This window comes from Triticum urartu, chromosome 5A, assembly GCF_056163025.1.
Source record: "Triticum urartu cultivar PI428250 chromosome 5A, HENAU_Tu73, whole genome shotgun sequence".
Classification (NCBI taxonomy): Eukaryota; Viridiplantae; Streptophyta; class Magnoliopsida; order Poales; family Poaceae; genus Triticum; species Triticum urartu.
In genome coordinates this window covers 475607843-475621669 of record NC_141877.1, presented here as the reverse complement: position 1 = coordinate 475621669, position 13827 = coordinate 475607843, and the positions used below count along the sequence as shown (strand labels likewise).

At 41.9% G+C, this 13827-nt stretch overlaps 1 pseudogene across 1 annotated transcript; it reads left to right on the top strand.

Annotated features, from left to right (window-relative positions):
• Positions 1-4053: 4053 nt before the first annotated feature.
• Positions 4054-4996, top strand: LOC125556327 (protein RADIALIS-like 3 pseudogene; annotated as a pseudogene). Its single transcript, XR_015603370.1, has 2 exons — positions 4054-4416; positions 4714-4996. The product of XR_015603370.1 is annotated as a protein RADIALIS-like 3 pseudogene (transcript).
• The last annotated feature ends 8831 nt before the right edge of the window (positions 4997-13827 follow it).

Here is a 13827-nt window from a genome sequence, read left to right as displayed (position 1 = left end):
CCCTTTTTGGAAGGCTTGATGAAGGCCAAGTTCTCTTTATTCAAGAGAGATTCTCTTGAGGTTGGCAATGGCCATTCTACGAGTTTTTGCAAAGACACTTGGTTGGGGACAACTTGCTTGCTCTACAATACCCATTGTTAAATAACGTGGTACGTAGAAAAAAATGAGATTGTGCACTCGATTATGGGATCTACACCTATGAACATCCAATTCAATTAGGCGGGCTTTGACCGGAGGAAAATGGGTAACGTGATTACATTTAGTGTGTAGGTTGATGTTGATCAACTTATCACAAACACCAGATTTTTTTTCAAATGATGATTGAATACTAATAGTGTGTTCAATACGATGACTGGTGTTCCATAGAAAACATGTTTGGAATATTAAGGTGCCAAAATCGCTTGCAAAATCAATGCTATTGCGCTACTATCGCCATTTAGAAACTACCCTACTATTTGCTTGCCTCCCAAAATGGCGGGAGATAGCTGCGATTTTGCAGGAGAATTGTGCATGCAGGCCTAAATTTCGCCGCAATCTTCTCTGTCGGTTAATCCTTTAGCCCATGATTTTAATCGGTCCATGAACCTTAAATATGGCATTGATCTTTATCAAACTGGAGTTACTTACTTATCGATGCCCCTCCAAGCCTTGCTAAACAGACTGAATCCGAGGAAACAAACCAAGGCGATTCCCGAGGGGGTTCTCCTTTTTGCCGCCATTCTCTAGCGACTCCTCTCCTCATGATGGCCTCACGGATATCAATGAGTAGGTGGGTCGATGGAGCCCCGCGTTCAAGTCGTGTTTTCTGTAGGCTCAGGCCGGCCACTTGGTGATCTTTTTTCTTATTTCATTTATGCTTTTTTGGGTGTGTTTGTGCTGATGCCCAAGTAGACAACTTTATTTCATGTGTTGCTCTTAAACTTTGTGGTTGCTTTATTTATAAAGCAAGGCGAAAGCATAGTTCGAGGTTCTGTAGGTTTAGGCCTTAGTCGTTAGAATTTTGGTAGGCTGGCGTTGTGGCTTCGACATCAATGACAACACGGTGAACAAGTGTGCTCTAGATCTTCCCTTGACGTGGTAGCTTCCTTCCTCATCGGCAGCAAATTTAGGAGCTCATACGTTCATGTATTATTAATGACCATATTAGTTCTACATAGCCAAAGAAACCAATGTAAAGCCACAAACATGTTTAAGTATCATCCCAAAACCGAACTTCATCTCTGTTTTCAGCCTTGGATTGGGCAGCCGTGGTGCAATGCGTTGTAGCCTCCATGTGGGTGCCATCTTGGGAGGTTTGGGTTTTAGGGAGAGTGTGGGTGTGGGCGGTGGGCTCCGGACAAGGGCTCAAGCAACGACGGTGGTGTGGAGGTTGGCAGGTGGAGCGGTGTGGCATCTACCACGTCGACGACGACGGTTCTTGGCAGCATGGTGAAGCTCAGTCTTGGCGACAGATGTGACTGGATGGACGAGCGCAGGGTGTCAGCGTGTTTGGCGCTGTGGCGGTGTTGATGGCCGGCCGGCCTCACAAGTATAATGCGGATCTCTTTTCTGGAGATGGGTTAGTGGATCGATGGTGGTGGCGGCTTCTGAAGCATGTGCATGTGGAGTACGCTTTGGGTTTGCTGTACCGGGTCTATTCTCCTGGTACGTCATGTGGGTGGATCGGCGGTAAGCCCGGTTCTATATGATGGGGAGTGATGGCATTCCCCATCATCGAGTTTGTAGATTTGAGTGATGGCTTCAGATTGTTTGGTGTATGTTCTTGTCAGACCTTAATTAAATAATTTAATAAAGATGAGTGTGTGCATCTATTGATGCAGAGTCCGGGGGTTTTAGAGGGTGTTTGTTTCCTGGGACTTATTGGTTTAGGGACTTAAAAAAGTCCCTATAAGTTCCATGTAAACCAAACAGGAGGGACTTAAAGTGGGCATTTGTGACTTATGAAATAAGACTCTCAAGGAGGGACTTATAGTTGTAATATGGTCTTTTAGTCCATATTAAGTCTCAGGAACCAAACAGGTAGGGACTTTTTAGGAACTTAAGACTTATAAGTTGGGACTAAAAAAAGTCCTAGGACTTATGAACCAAACAGGGCCTTAACCTCCTTTCCGGAAAAAAAAATTGCATGCTTCTCATGTGCTTCTTCGTTGCAGAGATGCAATCATGCTTGCGGTGGAGCGTGGTTTTCACTTTTCAGTTTAATACTGTTGAGACTGATTGCCAGATGGTGCAGCAACTATGGGATACGAAAGATGACAAATCTGGAGGAGTTCATATCATAAAGGAGATGAGATCGATGCTCCACTCTTTCCAGGGGTTTAAGCTAGTACTGCTGGAGCAGGTGCTAATTCTTTAGCCCATTTTTTTGCGTGTTTGGCTGTTAAATTTGATGAACTTTCAGTTACGCATGATCTAATCCCTGACCATCTAATTGATTATTGCAATATAAGATAAGGTGCCCCCTAACGAATAATGAGCTTTAGGGCAGTGCTTTCATAAATATAAAATAAAATAAAATACACTAGTATGGCATTTTTGCAGCCCAAGGTTCTTCGTAGCGATAGCTGTTGATGCACCTTGCATCCTGGCGTAATCCCAACCATCCAATGTGTAGCTGCCAATTGGTAGCTAGAATCTGTTCCGGCCTCTAAGACCAAAAAGTTGGATCTCCCCACCCACGACTCCGGTATGTTTGGAGAAAGAATTTGACCATATGCCACGATGACGTTGTGATGCATTTTATCCATGGTCTCATGACTCTGTCCATGTTCCTCGGTTGGCCACGGGGGTCATGAAATTGCGAGATTTTTCAACGCGCTACCATGCAAAGATTTCGCCGCCATCATCTTCACGGGAGGAGCTAGCTCATGTGGAGGCGCTCCGGTCCGTCTGGTGCTCGCTGTGGACCAAAGAATTAAACCGGGCATCTTGCCCCTACTACAGTAGAAAGTAGATCAATCTCCATGGAATATAATCCGCATAAAGCGCGGTTTTGGGATTCCCCCGTCAAATTCTGATTTCTGGACCTCCCTTCTGAAGTACAACTTGTTACTTGTGCTAGGGTTCTAACGACATAAAGTTCGCTGCTTCACGTACGTGTTGAATTCTCTTCGTCAGCTCTTCTGCTGTGACCTAGCAACCTCGCAGCATGCACGGAGATTACTACCGCGAACGTACATGCAGCCACCGCGTGCAGTCTACATCAAACTGGATCCCAAATCTACCAATGGAACCTCTCAGATTCCAAGCACCAACTTGCACGATTGGAATCTAGGCGGTCTCTACATCAGCTCAGCCAGGATTCAGAATATTTACTCCTTTTCCGCAGCCAAAAAGGGCATCCCAATCCTGATGTGCCGCAGATTCTCTCGGCGCGATCCTTCCTAGCTATACCCAATTAACCCGCCACCCTTGTCTCAAAAAAAAAAAACCCGCCACCCTAGCTAGCCTATCTCTCTATCTAGTATCTCGCTCGGTCCATATTGCGGGCACCGACAAGAAAGGCGAAGTTCTGCATGTGGCCCTGATCGCTACTGCACCCTCCAAGAGGCATGAGCATCTGCTTATCACGTCGATCGGATAGAGCAGCTCCAGAGTGTGCAGACGTAGTCACCAACTCGTCGCCATGTTTCCCATCGGCCCGGAGGACGCCACGTTCGTGAGGAACGACTGGTGAGTGGCCAAACGCTAGCTGTTCGACTTTATTTTGAATCTTATCGCACCCGTAGAAACTTGACTCTTTGCTGCAAGTTCAAGAAAACAAAAAATAACGAGCCATGCATGCATTTGAGACGTTGACGTGTGGATCAACAAATTATGCGTACTCTTATGTGTCGTCCCAAGCGCATCGCAGCACGAGAATCGACATTCCAAAGGAAGCATCTTCGTCCAAAAAAGTTCAGAATCTAATTAGCCTCACTGACCTTTCAATCCCAAAGCCGATGGCAATCACGATACCATTCGAGCGACAAGGCCTGGCAGGGCGGCGCCCCAAGCGCCTATAAATAGCGGGCACCGAAGCAGCACAGCGATCATCAAACCATAACCACCGGAGCTTCTGAAGTGCAAAAACCATCAGCGCTAACTTAGCTCGGTTTCCGAGAAACATATACCAATTCCGATCCAGTTGGAGATGTCTTCTGGGTCGAGGAGCGCATCCCGCGGCGGCGCCAACCCGGAGTGGAGCAAGAAGGAGAACAAGCTGTTCGAGGATGCACTCGCCTACTACGGCGAGGGCACGCCCGACCGTTGGCTCAAGGTGTCCCGCGCCATGGGCGGTACCAAGACGGCTGACGAGGTGCGCCGCCACTACGAGATCCTTGACGACGACATCAAGCTGATCGAGTCCGGCAGGGTCCCTTTCCCCAAGTACAACACCAAGGGCCAGGGGGCTTGGAACTGATTCATCAATCAAAGGTAACCAAAACCCAACCTGATCCTCGTGTCTTGTCTACAATTTATAAGTGTGAAGTCAGCATGCAGGTTCTAGCCTAAAGCTATATAGTGATCGATCTCAACTCAATCACTTCTCATAATTAATAACGTTAGACCATGCCCTAGCCTAGCATTTACACAAAACTACCCAAACAAATGGGGGCATGCAGATGCATGTTTCTCACATTGAAATGCAAATATCAATGTAGCCCAGTTCTAAATTTGAGAAGTTGAGATAAGTTAACTTACAAGGTACATCTCTTGTTGTATTTTTTTCAGGAGCAAAGCTTCTGGATTCTGAAGATCCTGCAAACAGGATAACATGTTGATAATCTAATCCTTGGCTGGGACCATATTATTGAAGCAAGCATAATTATGTGTGTATAACGAAGATTGTGGGCACTTGGTTAGGAATAAAAAGAAGAAACATATGTGTGTGTACATAATACTAGGTTTGTAAGGGAATCAAGGGCACTTCTCTCAGACGCTGGCATGTATTTTTCATTCTGTAACTCATCCCCAATAAGTTTTGGAGTAAATTTCAGTGATGTAAATCATCCCCTGTACTTGTGTGTAGTGTTTATGAACTTGTGCTTGGTAGAATATTCATGTTTTGTCTATCTTCAAGATTCGGATGTTTACGGTTGCACTTTACAATTTAGAGAGTGGTTTTTCTACACCCACCCTTGGTGCACCCAAGCAAGAAAACATACCAAAACATTTTGAAAAAATCTGAAGCTTTGTGGGAATGATCATCTACAATGTTAGAGAGGCTTGCAAATTTTCGTGGTCAAATGACATCCGAGGAGCTCTATACAAAAAAGACAAAATGAAATTTTCTTTGGACCACCAAACTTGGCAAGCCTCTCTAACATATCGATCCCTTTGGAGAAAGATGGAGTAGCTAGCTAGGAGTATGACTATGTGGCATCTGATAACTTGTGTACTCTCTTCATTTTTATTTACTTCGCATATTAGCTTTGACTAAAATGAAATTGTAAAGTTTGACCAAAGTTTATAGAAAAGAAATATGAAAAATTACAATAAAATCTATATGAAGTGAAATATATTCAATGATGAATCTAATGGTAATGATTTTGTATTGTGTTTGTTAACTGACTTTTTGATAAACTTGATCAAACATTATAAAGTTTGACTTCTCACAATACTAATATGTGGAGTACATTGTTCGAAGATGCATGACTGCCACATACTTCTGCAGAGTACTTTACCAGCTGCACTTAAAGGAATTTTGTATCAGGCTATTGTTGAATTGGGAAGATTTTTTAGGGAGTTATCTTCCACAACATTGATGTCGTGAAAACAATCGAATGTTGGAATTCCTTTAATTCTATGCAAGCTTGAGAAGATCTTCCCCTCCCTTCTTTGATGTAATGGTGCACTTAGCTATTCATCTCCCTGATGAGGCACTTCTAAGGGGCCCTATTCAATGTGGTTGGGTGTATCTAGTTGAGGGAAGAGTAGGATATCGTAAGGGAACTGATCGTAACAAACAAGGCTCAAAGGTTCAGTTGCCGAGGCTATATCGTGGATGCATGCTTAACTTTTTACCCAGGTATATGCATGATGATGTATAAATCGGATTTAACAAGTCTGACATGAACAAATAAGCTCATGTGGATTGCCCAAAGGCTTTTGCAACATTTGAAAAAAATACCTTGCTCATCTTTACCAGGTTTATGCCATTTGCTAGCAGACGGCAAAGAGGCCACGTGGCAGTAGCCTGGGCTGGCCTATTTGGGCTCTTTGTCGTCTGCTGGCAGACGGCATAAACCTTCTGACATGAACAAATAAGCTCATGTGGATTGCCCAAAGGCTTTTGCAACATTTGAAAAAAAATACATTGCTCATATTTACCAGGTTTATGCCATCTGCTAGCAGACGGCAAAGAGGCCACGTGGCAGTAGCCTGGGCTGGCCTATTTGGGCTCTTTGTCGTCTGCTGGCAGACGGCAAAGATGCAAAGGTCTTTGCCGTCTGCTGGTAGACGACAAAGCACGCCGTTAACCCCCTAACGGACCTACGTTGCCATGTGTGCCGTCCAGGTCCTTTTGTCGTCTGCTGGCGGACGGCAAGGACCATTTCATCTTTGTCGTCCGCTAGCAGACGGCAAAGTGCCCTTTGCCGTAGCTTATTCAGCTGGACCTGTTGCCATCTGCTGGCTGACGGCAAAGGTCTTTGCCGTCCGCCATGGCAGACGGCAAAGTTCCTGATTCCTGTAGTGCATGTAGTAAGTTTTCTTCACCTTATTAATTCCTAGAAGAATCTTACAAAGAAACTTTAATTGTGTTATAGAAAGTTCCTTTTTTTGGTTTTGTAGGCTTTGCAAGGAAGAAATAATGAAAAGGGTTGTCAATAACATCGATGAGTTGCTTGAGAAGGTGTTCCCAAAGTGGCTTCAAAACATGTGAGAACTTTGAATAATGTTTCAGAAGACTTGTGCACGCTATCGATTGGGACAGAGCATCATGTACTAGTACACAATGCCTGCAATGTCCATGGTGTTGGGATCGTGAGAAGCACCAAAGGACTCCAATTCTGGCATAATGACAAGGGAAATTTTGGTTCTTGCCACTAAGTAATTCCGATATTCCAAGGCTGCCACCCAAACTTCACGAATTTGGTTTGTGTCACTAGTGCTCGATCACGCAGAAAAATAGTTACATGCCTCTGCGTGCCTGATTACCTGATTCGGTTTTGGATGTAGTTATAGCCTTCTTCCCTAGATACCTTAGGATTTGTCTAATCCAGGAAATAAATTAAACTTGGCAAGGAAATATCTGCAAGTCCTTATTATCTCAAATATTCTAGTTCCCTGTACCAAGAATTATCGCAGAGATTGAAACAATATAAAGGAAATAGGCCAGAGCTAAGGTTTCATGTGCAGTTGTAGTGTAGGTATTTGGGGTATGAATTAGATGGTCATCATCGCACTGGTAAAAACCAGTATGTATATCTTGTAAACATATTATGTAAGAGATGTGTCCTAGAAGCACCACGACCGACTGTCACAACATCAAGGATCGAATGTCCAACCTTGGCCCTATCCAACTCATGGGGATACCTCAGTTACTAAGGATAGACCAAACCACCACCTTAGCGTTCGATGGTTACATTATAGTCTCCCCCAGAGACTTGATTCTGACCACTGTATTAATTTACTATCACCAACTTTTGGCATAGATTTCATCTCCTCTCTTCCCCAGACATCTACTTGTTCCAATCTTTGAAGTTTCAGGTACCGGTGAGCCCTGGGATCGAGGTAGAGGCAAGAGACACAATAGCTACACAACATTATAGAATAATGCTCTCTTTAAGTAAATAGACGACCCCTTATTGCACATACACGGGGTTGCGAGCCTACGCATCAACCCTTAGCCTAACATGATTACTCGCACATTGCATTGAATCACAAGCAATATAAATTATATAAATATATACTCGAAGGTGAATGATTGAAAGTCTTACAACGTCATTGATTGCAATGGAATCTCAATTACAAGAAATTAAACTAATGAAGATGGAGGCTACCGTGGTGAAGATTGCCATGGAGGTGGGATGTTGATGACGGTTGCATAGATGGTAATGGTGATGATGACAGTTGCATGGGAATAGTTGTTCTCCTCTCTTTATTAGTGGGGCTCCTCCTTCTTTACATAGTGCAAACAGGCGGAATGGGGTTTTAGGGCACTTCTGTTGTGAAAGATCCCAGAAGATCTCAGGGATGACATCACGAAGGCAGTAGCTCCCCCTACGACCAATTCTGATCGTATTGCGTATTCTCAACTAGAACCTCATGTGCGTGAGGATCATGAGGATGATCCTCAAGTCCAGAATATCCCATATATGGCTTGATTTTCTACCTAAAACATCCTTTTCTTTGATTACCTCTTGTAATCCCTTTGTTGCATATGTGGACTTTTGTTTTAATAAAGCTCTTGATATGTTGTGGGGGTTTTACCCCACAGTTCCCAGTCAAAAAAACATCCATTTCTGCAAGGAACAAAATAAACTAGGAGGTTTGCAGTCATTTGCATGTATTATTCATTAGTGGGAACATCAAGGTGATAATCTCAACAATATCTGAGAATATCTGGTTTAAACACGGGTAAAAATGAGTGAAAATTTTACTCATCAGTGTCGTCGCCTCTAGTTATCATGTGTCGTGACATTGTCGTCTGCTTTCACATGTTTCCTCATCTATGGGACCTACTACTTCTCTACATCAACATCACCTCTATGAGACCCCCCTGATGTCTACTACACAACCTTCTTCTTGTAGACGTTGTTGGGCCTCCAAGTGCAGAGGTTTGTAGAACAGTAGCAAATTTCCCTCAAGTGGATGACCTAAGGTTTATCAATCCGTGGGAGGCGTAGGATGAAGATGGTCTCTCTCAAACAACCCTGCAACCAAATAGCAAAGAGTCTCTTGTGTCCCCAACACACCCAATACAACAGTAAATTGTATAGGTGCAGTAGTTCGGCGAAGAGATAGTGATACAAGTGCAATATGGATGGTAGATATAGGTTTTTTGTAATCTGAAAATATAAAAACAGCAAGGTAACTAATGATAAAAGTGAGCACAAATGGTATTGCAATGCTTTGAAACAAGGCCTAGGGTTCATACTTTCACTAGTGCAAGTCCTATCAACAATAATAACATAATTGGATCATATAACTATCCCTCAACATGCAACAAAGAGTCACTCCAAAGTCACTAATAGCGGAGAACAAACGAAGAGATTATTGTAGGGTACGAAACCACCTCAAAGTTATTCTTTCTGATCGATCTATTCAAGAGTCTGTAGTAAAATAACATGAAGCTATTCTTTCTGTTCAATCTATCCTAGAGTTCGTACTAGAATAAGACCTTAACACACAAATCAACCAAAACCCTAATGTCACCTAGATACTCCAATGTCACCTCAAGTATCCATGGGTATGGTTATACGATATGCATCACACAATCTCAGATTCATCTATTCAACCAACACAAAGAACTTCAAAGAGTGCCCCAAAGTTTCTACCGGAGAGTCAAGACAAAAACGTGTGCCAACCCCTATGCATAAGTTCACAAGGTCACGGAACTCGCAAGTTAATCACCAAAACATACATCAAGTGGGTCACGTGATATCCCATTGTCACCACAGATAAGCACATGCAAGACATACATCAAGTGTTCTCAAATCCTTAAAGACTCAATTCGGTAAGATAACTTCAAAGGGAAAACTCAATCCATCACAAGAGAGTAGAGGGGGAGAAGCATCATAAGATCCAACTATAATAGCAAGGCCCGTGATACATCAAGATCATTCCGAATAAAGAACACGAGAAAGAGAGAGAGAGAGAGAGAGAGAGAGAGAGAGAGAGATCAAACACATAGCTACTGGTACATACCCTCAGCCCCGAGGGAGAACTACTCCCTCCTCGTCATGGAGAGTGCCAGGATGATGAAGATGGCCACCGGAGAGGGATTCCCCCCTCCGGCAGGGTGCCGGAACGGGTCTAGATTGGTTTTCGGTGGCTACGGAGGCTTCTGGCGGCGGAACTCCTGATCTAGGTTTCTTTCTAGAAGTTTGCGGTCATATAAGAGGTTTTGGAGTCGGGAACAAGTCAGGGGGGTCTCCGGGCTGTCCATGAGGTAGGGAGGCGCGCCCAGGGGGGTGGGCGTGCCCCCCCCCCCACCCTCGTGGGCAGCCCGGGACTCTTCTGGCCCAACTCTTTTACTCCATGGCCTTCTTCTGGTCCAGAAATAAGTTCCGTGAAGTTTCAGGTCAATTGGACTCCGTTTGATTTTCCTTTTCTGCGATACTCAAAAACAAGGAAAAACATAAACTGGCACTGGGCTCTAGGTTAATAGGTTAGTCCCAAAAATCATATAAAATAGCATATAAATGCATATAAAACATCCAGGGTTGATAATATAATAGCATGGAACAATCAAAAATTATAGATACGTTGGAGACGTATCAAGCATCCCCAAGCTTAATTCATGCTCGTCCTCGAGTAGGTAAATGATAAAAACAGAATTTTTGATGTGGAATGCTACCTAACATATTTATCAATGTAATCTTCTTTATTGTGGCAAGAATATTCAGATCCATAAGATTCGAGACAAAAGTTTAATATTGACATAAAAATAATAATACTTCAAGCATACTAACCAAGCAATTATGTCTTCTCAAAATAACATGGCCAAAGAAAGCTTATCCCTACAAAATCATATAGTTTGGCTATGCTTCATTTTCGTCACACAAAAATGCTCCCATCATTGACAACCCCGATGACAAGCCAAGCAATTGTTTCATACTTTAGTAGTCTCAAACTTTTTTCAACTTTCATGCAATACATGAGCGTGAGCCATGGATATAGCACTATGGATGGAATAGAATATAATGATGGGGGTTGTGTGGAGAAGACAAAGAGGAGAAAGTCTCACATTGACGCGGCTAATCAACGGGCTATGGAGATGCCCATCAATTGATGTCAATGCAAGGAGTAGGGATTGCCATGCAACGGATGCACTAGAGCTATAAATGGGTGTGCATCCAACTTGCTTGCTCACGAAGACCTAGGGCATTTGAGGAAGCCCATTGTTGGAATATATAAGCCATGTTCTATAATGAAAAATTCCCACTAGTATATGAAAGTGACAATATAAGAGACTCTCTATCACGAAGATCATGGTGCTACTTTGAAGCACAAGTGTGGGAAAAAGGATAGTAGCATTGTCCCTTTTGTTTTATTTTTTTTATTTGGCCCCCTTTTTTTCATTTGGCCTTTTTTTCTTTTTCCTTTTTTTGGGACAATGCTCTATTAATGATGATCATCACACTTCTATTTATTTACAACACAAAGATTACAACTCGATACTAGAACAAAGTATGACTCTATATGAATGCCTCCGGCGGTGTACCGGGATGGGTAATGAATCAAGAGTGACATCTATGAAAAAATATGCATGGTGGCTTTGCCACAAATACGATGTCAACTACATGATCATGCAAGTCAATATGACAGTGATGATGTGTGTCATGATGAATGGAACGGTGGAAAGTTGCATGGCAATATATCTCGGAATGGCTATGGAAATGCCATAATAGGTAGGTATGGTGGCTGTTTTGAGGAAGATATAAGGATGTTTATGTGTGACAGAGCGTATCATATCACGGGGTTTGGATGCACCGGCGAAGTTTGCACCAACTCTCGAGGTGAGAAAGGGCAATGCACGGTACCGAAGAGGCTAGCAATGATGGAAAGGTGAGGGTGCGTATAATCCATGGACTCAACATTAGTCATAAAGAACTCACATACTTATTGAAAAAATCTACAAGTCATCAAAAACCAAGCATTACGTGCATGCTCCTAGGGGATAGATTGGTAGGAAAATACCATCGCTCGTCCCCGACCGCCACTCATAAGAAGGACAATAAAAAAACCTCATGCTTCAAATTTGTCACACAACGTTCACCATACGTGCATGCTACAGGACTTGCAAACTCTAACACAAGTATTTCTCAAATTCACAATTACTCAACTAGCACGACTCTAATATCACCATCTTCATATCTCAAAACAATCATCAAGCATCAAACTTCTCATAGTATTCAATGCACTCTATATGAAAGGTTTTATTATATCCCTCTTGGATGCCTATCATATTAGGACTAAATTCATAATCAAAGAAAATTACCATGTTGTTCTAAAAGACTCTCAAAATAATATAAGTGAAGCATGAGAGTTTAACAATTTCTTCAAAATAAAACCACCACCATGCTCTAAGAAGATATAAGTGAAGCACTAGAGCAAATGACAAACTACTCCAAAAGATATAAGTGAAGATCAATGAGTAGTTGAATAATTATGTAACTATGTGGAGACTCTCTAACATTTAAGAATTTCAGATCTTGGTATTTTATTCAAATAGCAAGCAAAAAATAAAATAAAATGACGCTGCAAGCAAAACACATATCATGTGGTGAATAAAAATATAGCTCCAAGTAAACTTACCGATGAAGGAAGACGAAAGAGGGGATGCCATCCGGGGCATCCCCAAGCTTAGGCTCTTGGTTGTCCTTGAATATTACCTTGGGGTGCCATGGGCATCCCCAAGATTAGGATCTTGCCACTCCTTATTCCATAGTCCATCGAATCTTTACCCAAAACTTGAAAACTTCGCAACACAAAACTTAACAGAAAAACTCGTAAGCTCCGTTGGTATAAGAAAATAAATCACCACTTTGGTACTGTTGTGAACTCATTATAAACTCATATTGGTGTAATATATAATGTATTCCAACTTCTCTATGGTTCATACCCTCCGATACTACTCATAGATTCATCAAAATAAGCAAACAACACAATGAAAACAGAATCTGTCAAAAATAGAACAGTCTGTAGTAATCTGTAGGATTCTAATACTTCTGTAACCCAAAAAATTCTGAAATAAATTGGTGGACTTGAGGAATTTGTCTATTAATCATATGCAACAAGAATCAACATAATCGCACTCTTCAGTAAAAAATTGCAGCTAATCTCGTGAGCGCAAAAGTTTCTGTTTTTTACAGCAAGATCGCAAAGACTTCACCCAAGTCTTCCCAAAGGTTCTACTTGGCACAAACACTAATTAAAACATAAAAACACATCTAAACAGAGGCTAGATGAATTATTTATTACTAAACAGGAGCAAAAAGCAAAGAACAAAAATAAAATTGGGTTGCCTCCCAATAAGCGCTATCGTTTAATGCCCATAGCTAGGCATGATGATTTCAATGATGCTCACATAAAGGATAAGAATTGAAACATAAAGAGAGCATCATGAAGAATATGAATAACACATTTAAGTCTAACCCACTTCCTATGCATAGGGATTTTGTGAGCAAACAACTTGTGGGAACAAAAATCAACTTGCATAGGAAGGTAAAACAAGCAAATCTTCAAGATTTTCAACACATAGAGAGGAAACTTGATATTGTTGCAATTCCTACAAGTATATGTTACTCCCTCATAATAATTCTAAGTAGCATCATGAATGAATTCAACAATATAGCTATCACATAAAGCATTATTTTCATGATGCATAAGCATAGAAATTTTATTACTCTCCACGTAAGCAAATTTAATGTCATGGATAATAGTGGGAGTTGATACGTCTCCAACGTATCTATAATTTTTTATTGTTCCATGCTATTATATTATCAACCTTGGATGTTTTATATGCATTTATATGCTATTTTGTATGATTTTTGGGACTAACCTATTAACCTAGAGCCCAGTGCCAGTTTCTGTTTTTACCTTGTTATAGAGTATCACAGAAAAGGAAAATCAAACGGAGTCCAATTGACCTGAAACTTCACGAAACTTATTTTTGGA